Source organism: Carlito syrichta, unplaced genomic scaffold (assembly GCF_000164805.1).
Source record: "Carlito syrichta isolate Samal-C Ts95f unplaced genomic scaffold, Tarsius_syrichta-2.0.1 Scaffold307331, whole genome shotgun sequence".
Lineage (NCBI taxonomy): Eukaryota > Metazoa > Chordata > Mammalia > Primates > Tarsiidae > Carlito > Carlito syrichta.
In genome coordinates, this window is record NW_007251427.1 from 392,249 (window position 1) to 414,359 (window position 22,111).

Consider the following 22,111-nt stretch of genomic DNA (forward strand, 5'->3'; position numbering starts at 1 on the left):
TGAAATTGGGGTGGGAGATTCAGGCCCGAAACTTGGAAGGAGAACCCCAAACTTTAGGCCAGAGATAAGGTTATACAAGTGCAGGAAAGCTGGCAGGAGGGGAGAGGAGGAGAGATGCGGCGGGGGGGGAAGGAGGAGTATGGAGGGCACTGTCAGTCCCATCTGGGCTGGGCTTAATCCCAGACAGAAAATGAATGCCACCCCTGGGGCTGCAGAGACAAGGACAAGGCAAAGCCATAATCATCCCGAACTTGATGGAGGCCATAGAGCGAGTGAGTTTTAACTTCAGAATCCCTGGCCGACTGATTTCTCCACCCAGCCCTTCAGAGGAAGCCTTTTCTGTGTCCCTCACTGATGCGGGGGGAGAGGAGAAGATAAAATTGCAAAGCCAGTTAGAAACCCTTCCTACTTTGTCTTTAGTATTAAAGAAATGCAAAGGTGATGAATTAGGCAAATTGGTTGATGTCAAGTTGTATCCATCAGAATGATTCAGAGCTAGGAATGAGTAATAGTAATGGGGAATAGCTGTTACTAAGAGTACCCAAATTAGCATTATCGAAGAGGACAAAGGAAAAGCAGGTAGCTAGCAGACACTTCGTCCCGTCCCTGAGCCTGCCCCCTTAGTTTCCACAGCCTGGCTTCTGTGTGGAGCCCACCCCGAGCTGGGGGGCTGCTTCTGGCCTGCAGCATTCCCTGTGGGCTTGGAGCTTTAACAAGATCAAAGAATGTTCACATCCATTTTCTTATTTGATGGCACTCGAAGCAGGCCGGTGACATTGACTCCATCTCGCAGCTAGGGATCCAAAGCTCAGAGAAGGGAAAAGGTCTGCTCGGTGTCACGGTCACGTAGCCAGGAAGTAACAAAATCTAGCTTTTAACTCGGGACTCATGAATCTTAATCCAGGACTTAAGTCCCTGCACTTTCTGCAGAACTTCCATTAAAAAAAAAGTTATGATCTACTTTTCTCTCCTGCCATTAGCAATGAGAAGTAGGAATTAGGTGGATTTATGGAGAAGGAAAAGGGAAGAATTTGAAAGAAAAACTCTGCAGGAGGATCACAGCTCTGCAGAACCCCAACCAAGGTGCCTGAGCCTGCTGGGTATGTTTAGGAGGATTGACCTCTGCAGGTATTTTGAGCTCAAGGAATCCTGCTCCGTTCTGGGTGAACACAGAACTTTCTGTTACAGCTGATTGGCCTGGGACAGCACCTGAGCCATCAAGGACAGCTGGTCCACAGGTCAGCCACAAAAGATGACCAGGGTTAGATTCCCTCTGCATTAAGAACTTGAGTAGGAAGCAAAGAAATAGAATGCTGTCACTAGCAAGGCCATGGCATGCATTGGGTGTGTTCAGTTTGGGGGAGTTCTAAAACAAAATTACCACACCCTGGATGGCTTAAAACAGCACAAACTTATTATTTCATAATTCTGGAGGTTAGAAGTCTGAAATCAAGGTGAGCAGGGCCACGCTCCCTCAGAAGGTTCTAGGGAAGGGTCTTTCCTTGTCTCCTAGCTTCTGGTGGTTGCTGGCAATCCTTGGGGTTTTCTTGGCTTGTTGGCAACATCACTCCAATTTCTGCCTCTAGCTTTGCATGACCATCCTCCCTCTATGTGTTTTGTGTATCTGTAGGTCTTTTCTTATAAGGTCACCAGTGATTGGTCTTAGGGCCTACTCAAATCCAGTTTGACCTCATTTTAAATTGATTACTGCTATAGAGATGCTATTTCCAAATAAGGTCACATTCACAGGAGTTAGGACTTCAACATATCTTTTTGGGGAACACAATTCAACCCACAACCCTGGGCCACAACAGTATGATGGGGGAGGCCCATGGACCACTGCCTGAGGACCCTGGAGCCCCTTCAATGTAAAACTCTCTCCTGCTCCAGCCTCGGGGAGGCTGAACTGTCAGCAGTGGGCCCCTGGGAGATCCCTACTTTAGAATCTGCGTGTTCCACTGTAAGTCTCCTACCAACACTACCTCAGTGCTTCTTTTTTTTTTTTTTTTCTATTGTAGAGTTGAGGTCTCACCAAATTACCCAGGCGGGTCTCTAACCCGCGGGCTCAGGCAATCCACTCACCTCAGCCTCCTAAGGCGCGGAATTACAGGCTGAGCCATCAAGCCCGGCTCCTTGGTGCTTCTGATGGTTTGGTAGAGATTATTCCTTGCAACCAAAATGGGCCATAAATAAAACTGAATTTTTATTTCTCTCCTGTAAATTTGCCTAATTTTATAATTAAAACTCTAAAAGAATTAAGGTGCTTCAGCAATTCCTTTTGTGGAAAAGTAGAACATTTCTCCCCTGTGCTGGCCCAGCCTAGTCACTGTGATACCTTTTTTTTTTTTGAGTTGGAGTCCCACTCTATCACCCAGACTGGAGTGCAGTGGCCGCTCCCGGCCACGGCAGCCTCGACCTGCTGGGCTCCGGCGATCCTTCTGCCTCAGCCTTCCAAGTAGCTGGAACTACAGACGCGCACTACCACGCCCAGCTAATTTTTTGATTTATTGTAGAGATGAGGTCTTACCAAGTTGCCCAGGTGGGTCTCGAACCTGCGGGCTCAGGCAATCCACTCACCTCAGCCTCCCAAAGGCGTGGGTTTACAGGCTGAGCCACCGAGCCTGGCTGATACTTTTTTTTTAAACAGCCACCTCCTGTGACCAGAATAAACCAAGTATGCCCAAGACATCCCAAAGAAACCTGAATTAGAATCACTGGTACATTCCTGAAAGGACCTTGGTTAGGTCCCCCCCCAAAAGAGATCAGGCTAGGAATACAACATTCTTTTAGCAAGTCATGAAAAAGCGCCTCCGGTGGGACTGGCCTGCCTGAGTCATTGCTGTGTGGGAAGGACTGGGGCCAGCTGTCCCACTGCTGGGGGTTTGAATTTCTCTGCAAAGTTACACTTCATGCAAGTCACGCAGTCCCATGCTGATCTCTGAAATCAGAGTGGCAGCTTGGCTCTCCCTTCCTTCCCCCACCCCACCCCAGCCATCCTCCATCCTCCCAGACCCTGAGCTCTCTTGTGCCAGTTCACACACTCCTCCATCCCTGCTGAAAGTTCCCCAGGGGGCAGAGGCCTTCAGATGGTGTTGGTTGTAAATATCCTGACTGTGTGCAAAGAGGAGAAGGAACCAGAGGTCCTTGCACTCTGAAATGATCGGCTTCCATGACTGTAATTACATAAATTCCGTATAAAATTTCACATAAATTCCAAATATAATTATATAAATTCAATGTGCGTCTATTAAGAAGATTGGTATGGGTGTGTGTGTATGTGAGAGAAAGATTGTGTGTGGGGGGGGGAGAATTCCGGGGTTTAGAGACTCACAAAACAAAACAACCACCACCAAAAAACCCCACTGGCCTTTTCTTGACTTCATAAGACCCTTGCAGCCAAACTGAGCATCCCAAGTACCCCCCAACATCTTGGAAAAAATTCATACCCAATCTTGGTAGCAAACATTGCTCATTTCCTTTGTATGAGCTCTGTGCTTTTTTTGGGCAAAAGATACAAATCGCTGAGCAGTGGCTTATGCCTGTAATCCCAACACTTTGGGAGGCTGAGGAGGGAGGATTGCTTGAGCCCAGGAGTTCAAGACCAGCCTGGGCAACATAGCAAGACTTAGTCTCTACAAAAAAATACCAACATGGTGGTACACACCTGCAGTCCCAGCTATTCAGGAGGCTGAGGCAGAAGGATTGCCTGAGCTTAGCAGGTTGAAGCTGTGGTGAGTTGTAATTGTGCAGCTGCATTCCAGCCTAGGCAACAAAGTGAGACCCCAACTAAAAAAAGATACAAATTACATTGCTTCCTCTTTACAACTGAAACACAAACAGCAGAGCATAGGGAAATCTGGAAAACAGGCAGTGGGTGGGGGTGGAAGGGTCAACCTCCTGCCCCTTCTATGTACTTTTAGGGTCCTGTTAACTCTCACTGTACCTCCAGTGTCTCCACCTCCCTTTAAGTGATCTACTCCTGAGTGCAAGCTGGAGGAACTTAAACTCTAGCTAATGATTGGGAGACAGCAACAACATCATGGTGTTAGTGAAACCTTGACCTTGTTTCTCAGTTTTCAGTGGGGCTGATGCCTTGCTCCCTGTACTCTCAGTTTTTGATTTTTCTCTGTAATCCTATCTGCTGCCATAAAACCTCTTAGGCTGGGGTCCAGCTTGTTTTTGCTGTTATTCTCTCTCCCAGGGACTGTAGTCCCAGAGAAATTCAAACCAGGGGCTGGTACTTTGACAGCTACCCCAATCTACCCTTCCATCTGCAGAGTGAAACAGGCAGGGTGGAGGGGAGGGATGTCTACTGTTTCTCTCTCCCAGCCCTTCTCGGTCTGTCAGGCCTGCTACAGTGACCCAGTATGTTCTACAGCCCAAGACAAAACAGATTTCACAGTAGATGGCCAGCACAGAGATATGTTGTCCTTGATGTCATTTCAGGCCTTTCCCTCAAAGGCATTGAGCACTGAATACTCAGCTGGTTGTTCAAATGTTTCTCAGAATGAACAGAGAACCCCAAACTGTTAGTCCAAGATTTCTGGACCGAGAAGGGCCCTTAAAAATCTCCAGCCTGATACACCATTTTACAGATGAGGAAACAGAGGCCTCCAACTTGACTGGGAGGAAGGCAAGATCAGGGACAGAGATGTACACATCAACTCAAATGTTGAGAGTTACTCTACACCAAACGTCAACATGTAGCCTCTGCTCTTAGGAAGCACAGTGTACAGAGGAGAACAGAGCAGATACACAGACGCAATCCAGCAGAGGAAGTGCTGGGTTGGGGATGGTACAGGATGAACTGTAGGGACCAGAATAGAGGCCTCCAATTTTCCAAGGAGCAGGGAAGGCTGACAGGGGTCATGGAAACGTGCTCTGCACCTTTGAGACAGTGTTTGCCCAGCTTAAGGTGTGAGTCCAGTGTATTTCACCTTTTCACTTCCAGTACTAAACCAAAACTACGTATGATGACAGACAGAACCAAATAATTTATTATGAAAACTGCATATTGAACAGTCTGAGTCTGATGGCTTATAAACAGGAAATGGTTTTATTTTTCTCCAATAATTGCCTTCAAACATGTCTGTCTGATTTCGCCTCCCTATCCCCTCATGCCATCTCAGGCAGAATTCAGAACTTTCCTCTCACTTACAGTCATGAAAGTATTCTCTGTTGGTAGTTAAGACGTATTTTCAGGTATTAAAAAGGCCAGAGCTATCCAAATAAAATTTGCCAAAATGGAAACTTCAGTTTTGCATATGATTTGCCTGACTCAGGACTCATCCCCAGGTCTGAGAAGGGAGTGTGGTCTTCTAGACATGGAGAAGAGAGTGTTGCCTACTTTATTACCCCTTACTCCTTCCCTTCTCATCCTTATCTCACTGCCATACTTGGCTACACAAGAATGGAGGAGTAGAGATTAGAAGGAAAGCATAGAAGTTTTATCTATAACTTAACTTGTTCCACAGTCCTCTCTTGACCAGTGCTGGTTGTCTTTGATGCCCTTGATGAGACATGCCCTCAAATACTGGAAACTCCACCTTCCACAATCTCCTGACACACTCTCTGGCTGACCTCTCACAATTTTCTTCCTATCCCAGGACTTACGTCGAAGGAGTCCCCTTGCCTAGAAGGCAGTGTCTTTACCACCTAAGGCCACCTAAGCTCAGCTGTCTCCACAGCATTCACTTGCCTCCCAAGATGCTCACACCCCCTTGCCACATTCTGTGATGATGCGCAGGCTGATCATGCGTTGTTCTACCCTTAGCCTCACAATTGCAAATAACTCCAACCACTACTTGCCTTCAGAATTCTCCAGACACCAGTTTCCATATTCACATTCATTCCAGGGGATGCATACCAAGCCCTTCCACTGTGCTCCACTCAGGGACATCACCTGGTGGGCTTGGAAGCTTCTGCAGCTCAGCTATTATCTGGTTGTAGAGTGAGATGCCCATTTGCACTTGTACAGGGATCCCAGACTCTGGATGATTCTCTTGACAGCCCTATCACTTTCCTGGGGATGGGGGAGGGGACACTCTCCCCTTGTCTTCACCATGGGATAGAAAGGGAAAAGGCAGAGTTCTCCTCACCATGCCTCTAAGAGCTTACTACACCTCCAAATTTTCCCCTTCAATGAGCTCTCGAGTTCTTCTGTCGATATGGGCTAAAGATGAACAACAGCAAAAAGCCTGGGGTCAGCTTAGCCCCATTTCTGGAAGCCCAGAGGGCATCTGGCAGCAACTGTTTCCACCTTTGGTGCTTTAGCCAATATTTCAAGATAGCAGGAAAGCCAGTTCAGCATCCGATTTCGTCTGCATGGTTGCTTCCATGGATGAGGGTGAGCGGATCAATCCCTGGACTTTAGAAATCATCTAGCCCATCTCTCTTCTGTGGCAGAGGAGCACCTGGGGTCCCGAAAGGGGAAGAACTTAGCCAGCAGGTCCAGGACGAACCCCAGAGGCCCTGACCTGCAACCCACGCCCCATCTCCTGCTTTTCTCTGGGTTGTCTCCACCAGACCAGTGAATCATCTCTCTTTGGAAAGGGTACTCAGCATAGTCCTCTGCTTACTGAAAGTCAAGGCTTCTGGAAAAGCCCAAGGCTGAAGCTGCGATGCCGACTGGGGACTGGGGGCAGGGAGTGGATCTCTGGCTCCAGGAAAGGGAGCAAAAAGCTAATGCCAGGCAGGTCAAGAGCCCTAAAGGGGAAATGTGACAGTAATTAAGGAGGAAGCTGGCCTTCTCATCCTGGGTCATGACCACTCCCTAAAGTCTCTGTCGAGGTCACTTAAAGCGGAAGATTGTATCCGGTCAGACACTGGAGGCACAAGCCCAGCAAAATGTTCAGGACAGCTTTATTTAATTCCCTGTCCATATGGAAATGCCCTCTACTGAACGGTTTGGAAGCCACAATTGCATTAGCCGTCTGGAGCTCCCATAAGCTCAATCAAGCCATAATCAAGAATCTTCTGTGATTGTCCATTATCTGCCTCTCAGCCAGAGAGGCACGTTCTTGAGGGAAAGTGATCAGAGCGCTGCGTTCCTGGCACTAATTACATGCTAGCCTGCATCTGTGTCCCTCCCGTGGCTGTCAGGAGCCATTGTGGACAGCCCCAGGACATCTCATCCGCGATTGTGCAGGTGACCCTGAGCAGGCTCAGCGCCCAGAATAGAGTCCACATAGATCCATCCAAGTACAGCTTCCCAGGCTGACAAGTTCTCACTGGTTTAGATGTGACTGTATGTTTTACACTGAAAGCATCCCAGGGTGCTTGGGAAGGGGCCACTGCTGGGTCAGCAGATAATTCGCAGCGGGAGCCCAGAGAACATCTGGAGAGGCAGCAAAAACATCCAGATGGGCTTCTCATGAGATTGGCAAGGATGCAGGGGAGGCAAGCATTGGAGCCATCAACTGCCCCTCCCAAAGGGCATCCATTGTTTGGGGTGGCAAGCACGAGCCCCACCACATCCGAATTAGGCTGATTCTCCAACATTCTCTCTCACTTCCCACACTGTGTGTCCTCAGCTCCCACCAAGTTGGGCTCCTCTGGCGCTGCACATCCCCACCTCTCTGTCCAGGCTTCACTGCCTAGTGGCTCACTTGCCCTCAACTGCAGGACCAGACTTCATTTGGACTTCACTTTCAGGTCCAGCCTTCACTTCCAGGGCTGCTAAGAATACTTCCATGTTTGCTTCTCCTGCCACTCAACTCCCACAGTGACATCCCTTCTGGCACTTCTCAGTCTGGGTTGCAGGTATTGTGTCCAGCGAACTGAGAACTCCATGAAAACAGGAGCTGTCTCCATTTATTTTTTTCTTTAAGAAATGTAAAGAAAATCACACAAAAGAACAGAGAATAATAAAACCATTGCACATGTCTCTCCCATCAAAGCAAATGATTGTTAAACTTTTGCCACAGTTGCTTCACTTAAAAAAACAACACAAAATCAGGAAACATTATCCAGAGAGTGGATGTCATCTTATCAGAGCTATTAAGAGGACATAAAACCACCAGGCACAGTGGCCCATGCCTATAATCCCAGCACTTTGGGAAGCTGAGGCGGGAGGATTGCTTAAATCCAGGAGTTTGAGACCAGCTTAGGCAACATAGTGAGACCTTGTCTCTACAAAAAATTTTTTTAAAAATTAGCTGAGCGTGATGGTGTGCTCATGTAGTCACAACCACTCAGGAGGCTGAGGTGGAAGAATCACTTGAGCCTAGGAAGTTGAGGCTACAGTGAGTGTGACTATGCCACTGCACTCTAGCCTGGGTGACAGTGACCGAAAGAGACTCCAACTCCAAAAAAAAAGGACATAAAGCTAGTAAGTGGCTCTGGAGTCAGATTATCTGAGTTCAAATCCCAGTTCTACCACTTATTAGTTAGCTGACAAGTTCAAGTTATTCAACACTTCTGTGCCTCAGTTTCTGCTTCTGTAAAAATTGTGGAATGTTGTCATGAATATTCAATGAGTTAACGCATATAGAAGTCTTAGAGTAGCGCCTGCCTGGCCCATGGTAAGTGTTCAATAAGTGCGAGGTCTTATTTCATCTTCCACCCCTGGACATTTTTCTCAATGCTCCTCCTGTAACCCCAATAGAGGCAACCATACCATGAACGGAGTATATATGCTTTTCAGTCCAAGCTTTATGCTTTTCCTACCACCTGTATATACCTATGAAAACATATGATATTTGTTGTATGTGCTATTTGACATTAATAATGTATTGGTTAGTATCCTTTGGGTTGTGGATACAGAAAGCCCAACTTTAACTGGTTTAAACTGTGAGGAGAATTAACTAGCTCCCACATCTGAAAAGTTTATTCACAAGGACAGTTTCAAGGTTGACCTGATTTATCAGCTCAAAAACGTCATCAAGGACCCGCTTTCTTTGGACACCTGGCTCTTCTTTCCATAACGTCGGTTTTACCCTGGGGCTAGCTCCTCCTCATGGTTGTAAGAAGACTGTCAACAGCACTGGGTCTGCCTGCCTTGCTGTCTACCTCCAGAGAGTGATGGTGTCATTCAGGAAGTGCTCTAAGAAAAGTGAGGAATCTTCTTCCCCCAAACCCCAACAATCTTCTCACTTCTCTTGGCCTAAAGTGGTTTATGCTTCCCTGAACCAAACATTATGGCTGTAGGGTGAGATTATTTTGGTGAGTCTTGGCCGGGGACATGTCCCTCACGTAAGGGGAGGGTAGAATCTGCCTTTCCCAAAGCACACAGGCTGCACACAGGTTGCTGTGGATACCTGCACAAAATTATATCAAGAGAAGGGGGAATGGAGGTTGGGGAGGCAACAAGAGCATCTACAAATGGTATCATAAAACATACATAGTGCTGTAGCCTGCTTTTCTCATTCAATGTTTTGTTTTGTTTTTGAGATCTGTCCATTTGGTATATGGAGATCTAGTCTATTCTTTTAAAAAGATGAATAACATTCTATTATATGAATAAACTCACATTTCTTTGGCCATTCCCCTAGTGAGAGATTTTTAATTGCTTCCATTTTAGATTTATTTTTAGAATTGCAGACAAGGTAGCAATGAACAACTATACACGTCTTCTTAGAGATGGTCTCAGTCATCTTCATGTTTGCCTAAAGTGGCCAAGCCCACAGGTGGGCTCAACAAGTACCAGTTGAATGAATGAGTGAATAAGTGAATGAGTGAATAAGTAAATGACTGAATGAGTGAATGTTCTCTTTTTTCAGCTGTGAGCTATTGAAATGGTCATTGCAGGATGCTGGTCATGGAACCTACAATGCTTGCATTCAAATACTACTTTCAACTTCACAGAGGAACTAACAAAGGCTCGGAGAGGAAACGTCTGAAGTGACACTGTGAGTCTGCAGCACAACTAGGATTTAAACCCAAGTTCACTAACTCCAGACAACTTTTCATTCCACTCCATTGTAATCCTCTCCTGCGCTGGGCCACTCATGTTACTTATTTATCCTTTTGCTGCTAAGATCTGTTCCACAAATTCACCTGTGAGTTACCTGCAGCCTCACATGTGCTTCTCTGCCTGACCAGTATATGAGCTCCCCAAGGACAGGGCTTAGGTTTGCTGCTTCTCTGTTAGTTAAGAGCAAGACAGAGTCTAAATATGTCCCAGCCTCTCTTCACTGAGGATCCTCTTGAAGGATGATGGCCTGGAGTCACAGAACCTGTGATGGGAGGAGCCACCAAAGATCTGCTCTCCAATTCTCTGGCAAAGACCACAGTCTCATGTCTTCCAGTTCCCTCTTGAATAAGTGACAAGGCAGTCACAACGATTCTTGGTGGATACTGTGTTTTTGGACAGTTCTATTTGAAAGGCCCACCTGCCTCTAATACCCACTCAGAGCTATCCCCCTGCATTCTGGAGTCACTAAGAATAAAGTCAATTCTATTTTCTGTGTCAGTCTTTCAAATACCTGGTGAGCCCAAATCTGTTTTTCCACAGGGAAAAAAAAATCTCCACTTCCCCAAATCCAATTTGTACAGAATGTTTTCTACACACACACACACACACACACACACACACACACACACACACACACTCCAACCTGTACAGAATGATTTCTATACACACACATACACACACACCCCCTTAGCTGCCCTCTCTTGTCAAGTTTAGTTTAACTATGTTCCTGACAGACTACAGGCAAGGACAGGACCTCCTCCTCTGGGCCTGAGCAGCTCGTGCTCATCTTTTGGGTCCAGCCTAAGCATCACTTCCTTTGAAGAGTCTTCCTTGAACTCAAACTTCAGGGTTAGGTGCTCTTGTAGGTGATCTCGTTTCATCCTGCAGTTCCCTAACCCAGCAGTCATCACCCCGGAACGCACAGCCTTATTCTCATGTGAACCAAACAAGACTGGGAGCTCCTTGAGGGCAAGAACAACGTCTACTACGTCCATTGCTTTATTTCCAGAGCCCAGCATACGGCCTGGCACCTTGAAGGTACTCAGTGCATATTTATGGAAACAAATGAGTGAAAGAATCCTGACATGAAAAAGAAAGTGAAAGAATGAAAAAATAAGCAAGGAAGTCATTTTTAAAGGCAAGTGGAAAAAAGAATAAAACTATGGTTTTATTTGTGAGGAACAAAGAGGATCATTCGTTCCCTTGTTCCAACCTCAGTTTGCCTCTCCATGGAGCCTGAAATGCCCTTGGCCTCAGGCATTCCAGGGCCTCTCCTACTGTCAGTTGCTCCTGAACATGCAGGCAGCTCACACCCTGAGGCCTTCATTGACCAGCTGGTCTCTTCACTTGCTGCTGGGAAAACTGAGGCAAGAGCAAGACAAAGAGCTGGGGTGAGGGTGTGCCAGGTGCACAGGAAGCCATGAGATAAAATGGAACATGGGCTTGGAATGTTTTTTTCTTAGAAAGCAGGATTTATTGAGAGGATAGAAAAGCTCCCACAGTGGGAGGGGACCCGAAGAGTTTGCCCGAACATCAATTTTACTTGAAAATTTGTCCAGGAAATAGGAGGAACAATATAAAACCTCTTTTACAATTAAAGTTAAATTGGCTGGGCATGGTGGCTCAAGCCTGTGATCCCAGCACTTTGGGAGACTGAGGAGACAGGATTGCATGAGCTCAGAGATTCAAGACAAGCTTGGGCAGCTTGGCGGGACCCATCTCTATAATAAATCAAAAAATAAGCAGGGCTTGGTAGCGCACACCTGTAGTTCCAACTACTTGAAAGGCTGAGGTAGAAGGATCACCTGAGCCCAGCAGGTAGAGGCTGCGGTGGTCATGAGCATGCCACTGCACTCCAGCCTGGGCAACAGAGTGAGATTCAGACTCAAAAATAAAATAAAATAAAATAGGATTATTAAAGAGTCATATGCAAAATATAGATTCCTTTCAAAGATAAAACACAAGACTTCAAGATACTTTTATTGTGTAAGAAAGAACTACAATTCACTTATTCATTCATTCATCCATCCATCCATCCATCCATTCTCTCTTTCAATTCCCTCTCTTCTATGTTAGGCACTGTTCAGGCACTGAAAATACAATTTTCCTTCACAGAGCTTACATTTTAATCAAGGAAGATAGACAACCAACCCAACAAATAAGTAAAATACCACTGATATGTTAAATGGTGATAAATGGTATGAAGAAAAATAAACCAGGAAGGAAAGGAAATAAAAATCTTGCCAGAAATGTGTGAATGGATGTGCATGAGGGATGTAATTTTAAACTCAGTGATCAGCATGGACTTCAGGAAAGACCCAAGGAAGGCATGAGGAAGTCACAGAGGGCATGGAAGTAAGCTTCATCGGAAGGAACAGAAGAGAGGAGATCAGCTTAAACCTGTTAAGTAGGAGTGGCCTAGGGAAAATCCAGGTGGGATCCAGAGAAAGCTAAAAAAATATAAAGCTCAGGAACCAACTCTGAGTTCGAGTAGAACTGTGTAATTGTCAACAGAGAGGAGATAAACCAGAGTGAGTGAGTCTTCTAAAAGAATCCAGGGCATGGGTTGAAAACTAGAAACCCAGGGACCAGGGTCGGCCCCAGCATATCTTCCATTTCGGCTAATACCTGGATAGAATATGGGAGTTAAAAAGCTTAGAATCTGGAGCCAGACTACCTGAATTCCAGATCCTGCTCCATGTTTACTAAATATATGAATTAAACAAGTTACTTAATTCCTCAGTGCCTCAGTTTCTTTATCTGTCAAAATAGTATATACCACATAGGGTTGGTGTAAGAATTATATTAGTAAATCATGTAAAGCAATTAGAAAAGTTTTTAGCTGCCATGGTTTGAATGGTTTTGTTCCCTCCAAAAATTCATATTGAATCTTAATCTCCAATGCAACAGTTTTGGGAAGTAGGGCCTTTTGGAATGTGCTTAGGTCACCCTCATGAATGGATGAATGCCATTATAAAGGAACTTGACGAAGGGAGTTTCTGCCTCTTGCCCTTTTATCTTCTGCCATGTGAGGACACAGCATTCCTCATTTCCAAAGGACTAGCATTCCGGGAGCCATCTTGGAAGCAGCTCTCACAGGCGCCTTGATCTTGGACTTCCTAGCCTCCAGAACTGTGAGAAATTAAGTTCTGTTCTTTATAAATTACCCACTATCAGGTACTCTGTTATAGCTGCACAAAATACTAGCTCTGCAAATGTTAGTTGCTTTCATTATGATTATGATTTTGATTGCGATCATTAGATATTTACCTTAGAGCAAATGCTTTCTAGGTTACCCAGTCCCTGTGGGACAATTTGGTGTATTTAAATGACTTTCCTGGTCCATGACAGCATCCAATTCTGTGACCAGTAATATAAAAAGAGAACAAGCACATAAATTTGGGATTAACTATAATTTATGGGGCCAAAAACAAAAGCCTAATTTTGGTGTGACTCAGGGATCCAACTTGTTTCTTCCCAAATATCAAGCCAGTTATCCTAATATCATATGCTGAATCATCCATGTTTCTTCACTATTTTTAAATGTCACTTTGCTAATATCCTCATTTTTTAAATATAGTTGAGCCCATAGCTGGATTTTCTATCCAGTTTCATCAGTCTGTTTATGGGCTCCAGCAACAGTAGTCTGACTCCATGAGCTTGTTACTTTATACCCTTACTGTATTCACAGTGTTAGAACAGCGCCTGGGATGTAGAAAGCACTCAGGTATTTCTTGAAATGGTGAACTAATCGTTGAATATGTAATTTGGAAATGTTAAAAAATATCTGGCCAGCATATTTTTACTGGATTTACTCTTACTCAACTTTTATAAAACACTCAGACCTAGACTCATGCCTTTATTCCCCTAAAGGAACCCAGGGTTGCAGGGCCAGGGCTGATGGGGAGTGGTGGAGAGGAGAGTCAGCAGAGGATGGACCTGGGAGGAAACAAACCATGAAGGTTCTTGTCCCCAAGCCAATGGAGATCAGAATTCACTCTGTAAGACAGGGGCAAAGTTGAAGGGTTGTTGGTAGGAAAGAAATGGCCAGATAGATGACTTCAGTAGATTCCCCTGTAGACTCTGGGGTGGGTGAATTTGGGGGAATGAAACTGGAGATACTACAACTCTAGGCTAGGGAGCAGTTGCTAAGAGAAAGAAATGGACTTGGAAAGTAGAATCAACAGGCTAAGGAACCTAGTCTGATTTGAGTGGTGGAGGTAAGAAATAGATGAGACTGACCTCTAGTTACCTGGCTTGAGTGACTAAGGGAAAGTGGTGCCCTTTATTTGTTAGGGACTAGAGAAGTAAGATTGGGTTTGTCTCAAGCCTGTAATCCCAGCACTTTGGGAGGCCAAGATGAGAGGATTCCTGAACCCACGGGTTCAAGACAAACCTGGGCAACATGTTGAGACCTCATCTCTATAATAAAAATCAAAAAATTAGCTGCGTGTGGTCGCGCCTGCCTGTAGTTCCAGCTACTTGGAAGGCTGAAACGGAAGGATCGCCAGAATCCAGCAGGTTGATGCTGGGATGGCCATGAGTATGCCACTGCACTCCAGCCTGGGTGACAGTGTGGGACTCCAACTCAAAAAAAAAGATTGGGTTTGTGGGAAAATGCAAAGTCTTTTTGTGGACTTGGTTAGTTTGAGGCATCCATAGATCCTGTTTAGAACAGGATCCTGTTTAGAATAGTTGGTATAAGCCCAGCACATTGGGAGGCCAAGGTGAGTGGATTACCTGAGCCCGTGGGTTCGAGACCAGCTTGGGCAACTTGGCGAGACCTTGTCTCTACAACTGATAAAACATAAAAATAAAAAAATAGCCGAGCATGGTAGTGCGCACCTATAGTTCCGGCTACTTGGAAGGCTGAGGCGAAAGGATAGCTGGATCCCAGCAAGTCAACACTGGGGTGGTCGTGAGTGTGCCACTGCACTCCAATCTGGGCGACAGAGTGGGACTCTAACTCAATAAATAATAAATAAATAAATAAATAAAATAAGAATGCAGTTGGGACTGGTTGTGTCAACTCATGCCTGTGATCCCAATGCTTTGGGAGAGGGAAGGATCTTGAGTCCAAGAGTTTGATAGCAGTCTAAGCAACATAGTGAGACTCCATCTCTACAAAAAAAATTTAAAAATTAACCAGGTGTGATAGTTCGCACCTGTAGTCCTAGCTATTCAGGAGGCTGAGGCAGGAGGATCTCTTGAGCCCAGGAGTTCAAGGTTAGAGAGAGCTAGGATTATGCCACTGCACTCCAACCTGAGCAAGAGAGGGACACTGTCTCTAAGACAGATAGATAGCTAGATAGCTAGCTAGCTAGATAGATAGATAAAGGTGGTTGTCTCTGGAGAATAGGTGAGAGATCAGAGACAAAGGTTTTCAGGCCATTAGAGGTTAAAATCACAGGTGTGGATAAGGTAGTCAGGGCAATGTGTTTTCCAAAGATAAACTATATGGAGACCATTTTCTTAAATAAAAAAAAAGTTCATTAAGTGCTTACTATAAACAGGGCATCGGGTTAAGTGCTTTATAATCATGATCCAGTTTAATTCTTATAGCAACTATTGTTACCCCTATTTCAGTGATGAAGAAACTGAACCTGAGTGTGAATAACTTTTCCAAAGTCTCACCATTGATATGAGACAGGTCTGCTTCAACACAATGTTCATGTCTTAGCCAATGGAGCCTGTCCGCAAAGACCTCCTCTAGACCCACTCCTGTCCTCCAGCTGCTATTTGACTTGGTTGCCAGTAGCAGATTAATTTCATAGGTTTGAAGATGAGCTTCCAACCCAGGAGGAGCTACTTTGCACACACACACACACACACACACACACACACACACACACACACACACACACTTAAAAAAACAATCAGAGATTCACAGTCCCAAAATCTCCTGCAAGTTTCTCTGTGATCTAAGTCAAGTCAAGGTCTCTGGGGAAGAAGGGGCAGCTCTCTGCCTTATCGCCCCTGAGCAGCCTGGGTCTCTGAGAGCTTCTGGGCACAAGAGCTGGACACTGGAGGCAAGAGGACAGATACCCTGGAGCATCACCCTTCTCTCCCAGTGACCCACAGCTGCCTGTCTCACAAATTTTACACAATCACTCGGGAGCATGCAACCTGCTCTCTTTTACATTCTACTTAATAGATGCAAATGCATGATTAATATTTTCCTCCACTGATTCTGATTTCATTCTGTTAGTGATTATACTGATGGCAACAGTTGAGGGGATTAAAAATCCTGTTTAATTCGCATTAGATTTTTTTAACTTTGCTGATAAATTTTAAATGTCAAGTGCTCTGGTGTCTTCCACAAGATGCAGAGGCCAAATGAGGAGGCCAACAGTAGTGGCAGGGAGCTCAGAAATGACTCCCAGAAAGCAGGAACTTAACCAGATGACCCACATTCCACACAGCTAATGAAAGCAAAGCACAGAGCCTGCCCAGTGGCTCCCAAGTCCCAATATCAACTGTATCTCTTCCACTTAATGATTCACAATAATGAAGGCACTAGGGAGACCTTGAGATTTAAAGAAACCCCTCAGGGAGCCCCGTTGTAAGGCAAATGCTGTCCCTTGATTGATCTCTTTGTGTGTTTTTTAAAAATTGAAAAGGCAGTCCAGATATATGAAATCCATCGTTTTCTCACTTCTATATCCCTTCCTTTCCACCCCAAATTCTGTTTTCTGTTACCACATGACAAAAGTTCTGTGAGAAGAAGCCAGATCCTGTATACACTTGCAAATGCCCCAGTCTGGCGGTGGAGCTATCAGGGTCCAAATGGTGATGGGTACCTGGGAAATGAGAGGTTTTGTTTTGTTTTGTAGTTTGCCCATGACTCCAAGGCACTGCTCCTGTGCCACTGTCCTGGTGACCAATCACCCAGAGGAAAGAGGACTTAGTGAGAACACACATACACGCTCAGGAATTCAGACCATGTGGGAGTTGTGGGGGGGAGCAGAACGTGATGAGTGAAATCCCTCCTGGAAGCTTTCCCTGTCTCCCCCACCCTACTCCCATCTCCCCCCGCCCACTCCTCCTCCAGTCCTGCTAGTTTCCTGAGGTTTTTCTTACTCCTTTTCTGTATCCGCGGGTCACAGGCCGCCAGTCACTTATGACACAGCCAGTTGAGGGAATGAAATGGTTCGATCAGTTGTCACTAACAAAGCTCTGAGGCTAAAACCCAGGTAATCACGCCTTTACTCCACCATCAAGGATCTCCCCCTCCCCTGCACACCAGGAGCCCTTTGTCTGTAGTACTCCCTCCCCAACCCCAGCACCAGCATCAATTTCTTTATATTTAGCATTACAATTAATTGTGTGCAGCGTCTGATCTGTATGGAAGAGGTCCCTAGGGCAAAAAATGGTGCTTGTTTCTTTTTTCCTTGCTTTCTATACAATACCCCACTCCATCACCATCTTCTGCTATTTGGTACTTTTTTCAGTGCACAATACAATCAACTGTGCAGATTAAACTAACAAAGAAACAAACATGATCAAATTTCACCCCAGATCACCAAATGAGACTCTTCCCTGGTGAGACCGGACACCATTCTTGCAAATAGCTCCCCAGGTGATTCTGATGTATCCTTGAGATTAAGCTCCTCTGCCATCAGAGTTTTGGGGCTCAGGAAGGGGGAGAGAAGAAGGAGATTCAAAGAGAAAAAAGAAGATGCATAAAATAACTAGAGTGGCATTATTCTTCATCTCCGCATGCCCCAACCTTAATCCACTATTCTTGATCAGGTACAAGATCTGCTTCCTCTCTTGCCCCTTGACCATTAGTATCTACAAAACTCAGAGAATGTCTTTTTATGAGACAGCTTTGGAGTGTGCCATTGCCCTGCTTAAGCCCATCCAGTGGTTTCCACTGCATTTAGGATAAAATATTCCAACCACGGCATGTGGTGCTCCTTCTTGTCGATCCCTGCTGTGTCCTCAACTTCATTACCCACCTCTCTCCTCCTTTTCTTACTATACTCTGGGCACACCAGCCTTACTGGTCCTAGAAACTGCTGATCCTTATGTTCACTGCTGTTCTGTAGGCTCCAAGAGATCCCTAGAGCATTTGCCTTAGAATGTTCTGCCCCAGTTATTCACATCATTGGTTCTTTCCTGTATTTCCGGTATCAGCTCCAACGTCACCTCCTCAAATAGAGCTTCCTCTGCCTATACTCTACAGTAGCAAGTTTCCAACTCACAATGTCTGCCACTGCCTCCATAGCACTTCTCACTACCTGAAATGATCATATCCATTGACCTCTTATTTATCTATTACTGTCTGTCTCCCACCTGCTAAAAGTTGAGCTCTGGAGCCCAGAGCTTGCACGATGCCTGGCACATGGCATGGGCTCGGTAAAATGTTTGTTGAACAAATGCTTTATATCATTCTTGTTAGTAAATATGATCTACTTTCCAATAGTGTATTCAGTACTTCCAGGGACTTGTATCAAAAAGTGGCCTTTTTCATATTTAAATTACAAAAAGGAAGAAATGTAATTTTACTAATTTCAAGGATATACTTTGTTAACCAAAATTTCTAAGTAGAAGTCCTATGTTACTCGAATTAGTAGACAAACATCTATAATTAGTACATCAATTATATGCAAACGAAACTGCCAATATCCTTGCATATGTTTTTTCCCCTTAAGCAGTTGCCGCATTCTCTGCCCTTACCATATAATTTTGTTTATAGGACTATTTTGTTTAGTAGTCTCTTAATTTATAAACAGTTTAAAAATAAATATCAGTCTTGTACCAGCAGAATTATCACATGTCTCAAATCACTGGAAACCCAGTTATTAAGCGGCAGAATCATCTCTGAATACATGACAAGAGTCCAACAGATTAGTCACAAGCCTGAAATGCACTCGGGAAACATAAAGCTGTTTTGAGGCCATTATTTTATCCTTGAAAACTTCCAGTACCTTCTTCAGACATTGGTGATATCATTGAGAATGACGTCTTAAGCCTCAGTCACTATAAAGACGCAATCACCAAGAAGAAGATAACCTGTCATTGCAGTTAAAGAGCAGCCCTCACCAGCTGGAACGAAACCTTCCAGCCCTTGAGGGCCAGGGATTAACTAAAGGTAATCCTTAGAACTCTTGGACTTCCAGACATAGAGGAGTGAGCAGTGAACAACTGGAGAAATGCGATTTGCCAAAAAGCGTCCAAGTCAAAGGCATCAAAACACAACTGTATCAAAGTGGTATTTGTACACTGATAGCAGTATTGTTCACAATAGCCAAGAGGTGTAGTAACCCAAATATCCATCCATGGGTGAATGGATAAACAAAATGTGGTCTTATACATACAATGGAATGTAATTCAGCCTTAAAATGAAAAGAAATTCTGGCACATGCTACATGGATGAATAGTGATGACATTATGCTAAGTGAAATAAGGCAGTCACAAAAAGACACATATTACATGATTCCACTTACATGAAAGTAATGTGGTCAGAATTACAGAGACAGACATTAGGTCGGGTACGGTGGCTCATTTCTATAATCCCAGCACTTTGGGAGGCTGAGGCAGAAAGATCGCTTGAGGCCAGGAGTTCAAGATCAGCCTGGGCAACAGAGTGAGACTCAATCTCTATGGAAACACTATCCTGTAGTCCAAGCTACTTGGAAGGCTGAGGCAGAAGGATTGCTTGAGCTCAGGCGTTTAAGGCTGCAGTGAGCTATGATCACATCACTGCACCTCAACCTGGGTGACAAAGTAAGATCTTGTCTCTAAATAATAAATAAATAAACAAACACACACACAAACAAAATAATGTAGAAAAGTGGTGGCGGCCAAGGGCTGGAGAAAAGGGGAAATGGAAAGTTGTTTTTTGATGGGTATAGAGTTTCAGTTTGCAAGATGAAAAAGTTTGGAAGATCCACTGCACAACAATGTGATTATACTTAACACTACTGAGCTTTACACTTAGAAATGGTAAAGATAGTAAATGTTATAAGAGAAAGAGATACACACACACACACACACACACACACACACACACACACACACACGTATGTTGTTGTTGTTTGAGTCGAGGTCTCACTCTGTCACACAGGCAAGAGTGCAGTGGCACAATCACAGCTCATCACAGCCTTGACTTCCAGGGCTCAGGCAATCCTTCCACCTCAGCCTCCCAATGGGAGGTCACATAATTAATGGTTTGGTCACATAATTGATAATGAATTATTTCCATTAAGGGTCTCAAAATGCTGTTGGTTAAGCTTAGAAATATTGTGTGGGTATTTATTCTTTTGTCTCCAAGCAAATTCTTGATTTTAAAAACAAATCTTTTTAAAAACAAAAATTTTTCCAAGTTTACATTTTTTGGGGTCAAAGTTACCATTTTTAATGTTTGTATAATAGTCCATTGAGTTGATGACTACAAGGAACTTAACCACTGACCCATTTTGAACAGTCATTTCTGTTCTTCTAATACTAATAAAATAGCTATGGATATTTAAACCAATCATGATATACTCAATGTTTTTAATGATTATTGCTAGAAATACAAACTATGAGACACTCACAGAGCTGGAAAGGCTATGGTATCAGCTACCCGTGAAGAAGAAGATCGTGCTGAAAAAGACCGTGAATCAGTACACTGAACCTCATTCATCAGTCTGGCTGTACTTTCCTTGTAGCAAGTTCATGAGTCCATGTGATGCTAAGTAAGCTGCGGCACCATGGACAGTTTCTATCTAAACCTTTCTGTGGCATTCATACAAATGACAGCAACAACAACATGTTTCTGTTTAAATCACACATATAACAACATTTTTGAGTACTTTAAGTTAATGCATTCTTCAACTTTCCTGGGTTCTGGGCAACTTCTGGAACCAGAGAATCCATTTGAAGGGCAATGCTTACTTCGCTACTTATTTGTTTTGATATTAAGAGTAGATTATGTTCATCTGTTTTAGCTCACGCTGTTCCCCTCTGCCTGGAACACTTCCCTCCAGCCTCCTTCACCAAACCTGCTCCTATTCATCTTTTGCATCTCAGCTCAAATGTCATTCTCAGGAAAGCCTTCTCTGACACTTCCTCTCCCAGCTGGGTTGGTTCCCCCTATTATATGCTCTTATAGTTTTCTGAACTTTAACTTCAGTGCAGTTATCAGTAACTAGTCATACACAGACTGATACTAGTATCTGACGTCTGTCTCCCACTGTAGGTATAGCCTCCATGAGCCAGACTAGGTCTGTTTTGCTCACTGTACCCCAGTATCTAGCACATGATAGGTACTCAGTAATATTTGTTCAGTGAATTAGATGTCATCATGGATAGCCATGAGCCAATAGGCTAAGAATGAGGGAGAAAGGAAGAACCAGGAATCAAGTGTTGGCTATTTTAGCATGATTTACTTCTCTACATTCAGGAAAAACATTGTGACAGTTTTATCAACCTATAAATAAATGACTCCAACATAACTTTTCTTTCTAAGTTGTCTGAAAGTTCTCCTCTTTTCCCTTTTCTCATAATAAAATGTATAAAGCACCTGTCCACTTTTGCTTTATGTTTGTTACATCTTTTCTTACAAAACCATACTTTTAGAGAACAAAGTTTACTTTTCCCCTACCTTCTATTTGTATTACCAACAATACTTAGGAGACAATATATTCTCAATACCTGTTAGTTTCTTTGTCCTAAATTCATATGGAATGTCAAGAGACCCCAAATAACCAAAACAATCTTGAAAAAGAAGAATAAACTTGGAGGTCTCACATGTCATGATTTCAGAATTTACTGCAAAGCTATAGTAATCAAAACAGTGTAGTAGTAGTATAAAGACATATAAACCAAAGAAATAGGCAATCCAGAAAAAAACCTTAATATATATGGTCAAATAATTTTCAATAATGGTGCCAAGACCATTCAGTGAGAAAAACATAGCCGCTTCAACAAATGATGTTGGGTATTTTGCATTAGATACCCGCCTACAAAAGAATGAAGTTGGACCTTTACCTTATGCCATATACAAAAATTAGCTCAAAATGGATCCAAGACCAAAAGATGAGCTAAAACAATAAAACTTAGAAGAAAATAGAGAAAAAGCTCTATGATATTAGATTTGGTAATGATTTCTTGGATAGGACACCAAAAGCACAGACAACAAAAGAAAAAATAAATAAATTGAACTTCATCAAAACTGAAACTTCTATGCCTCAAAGGACACAGATGATA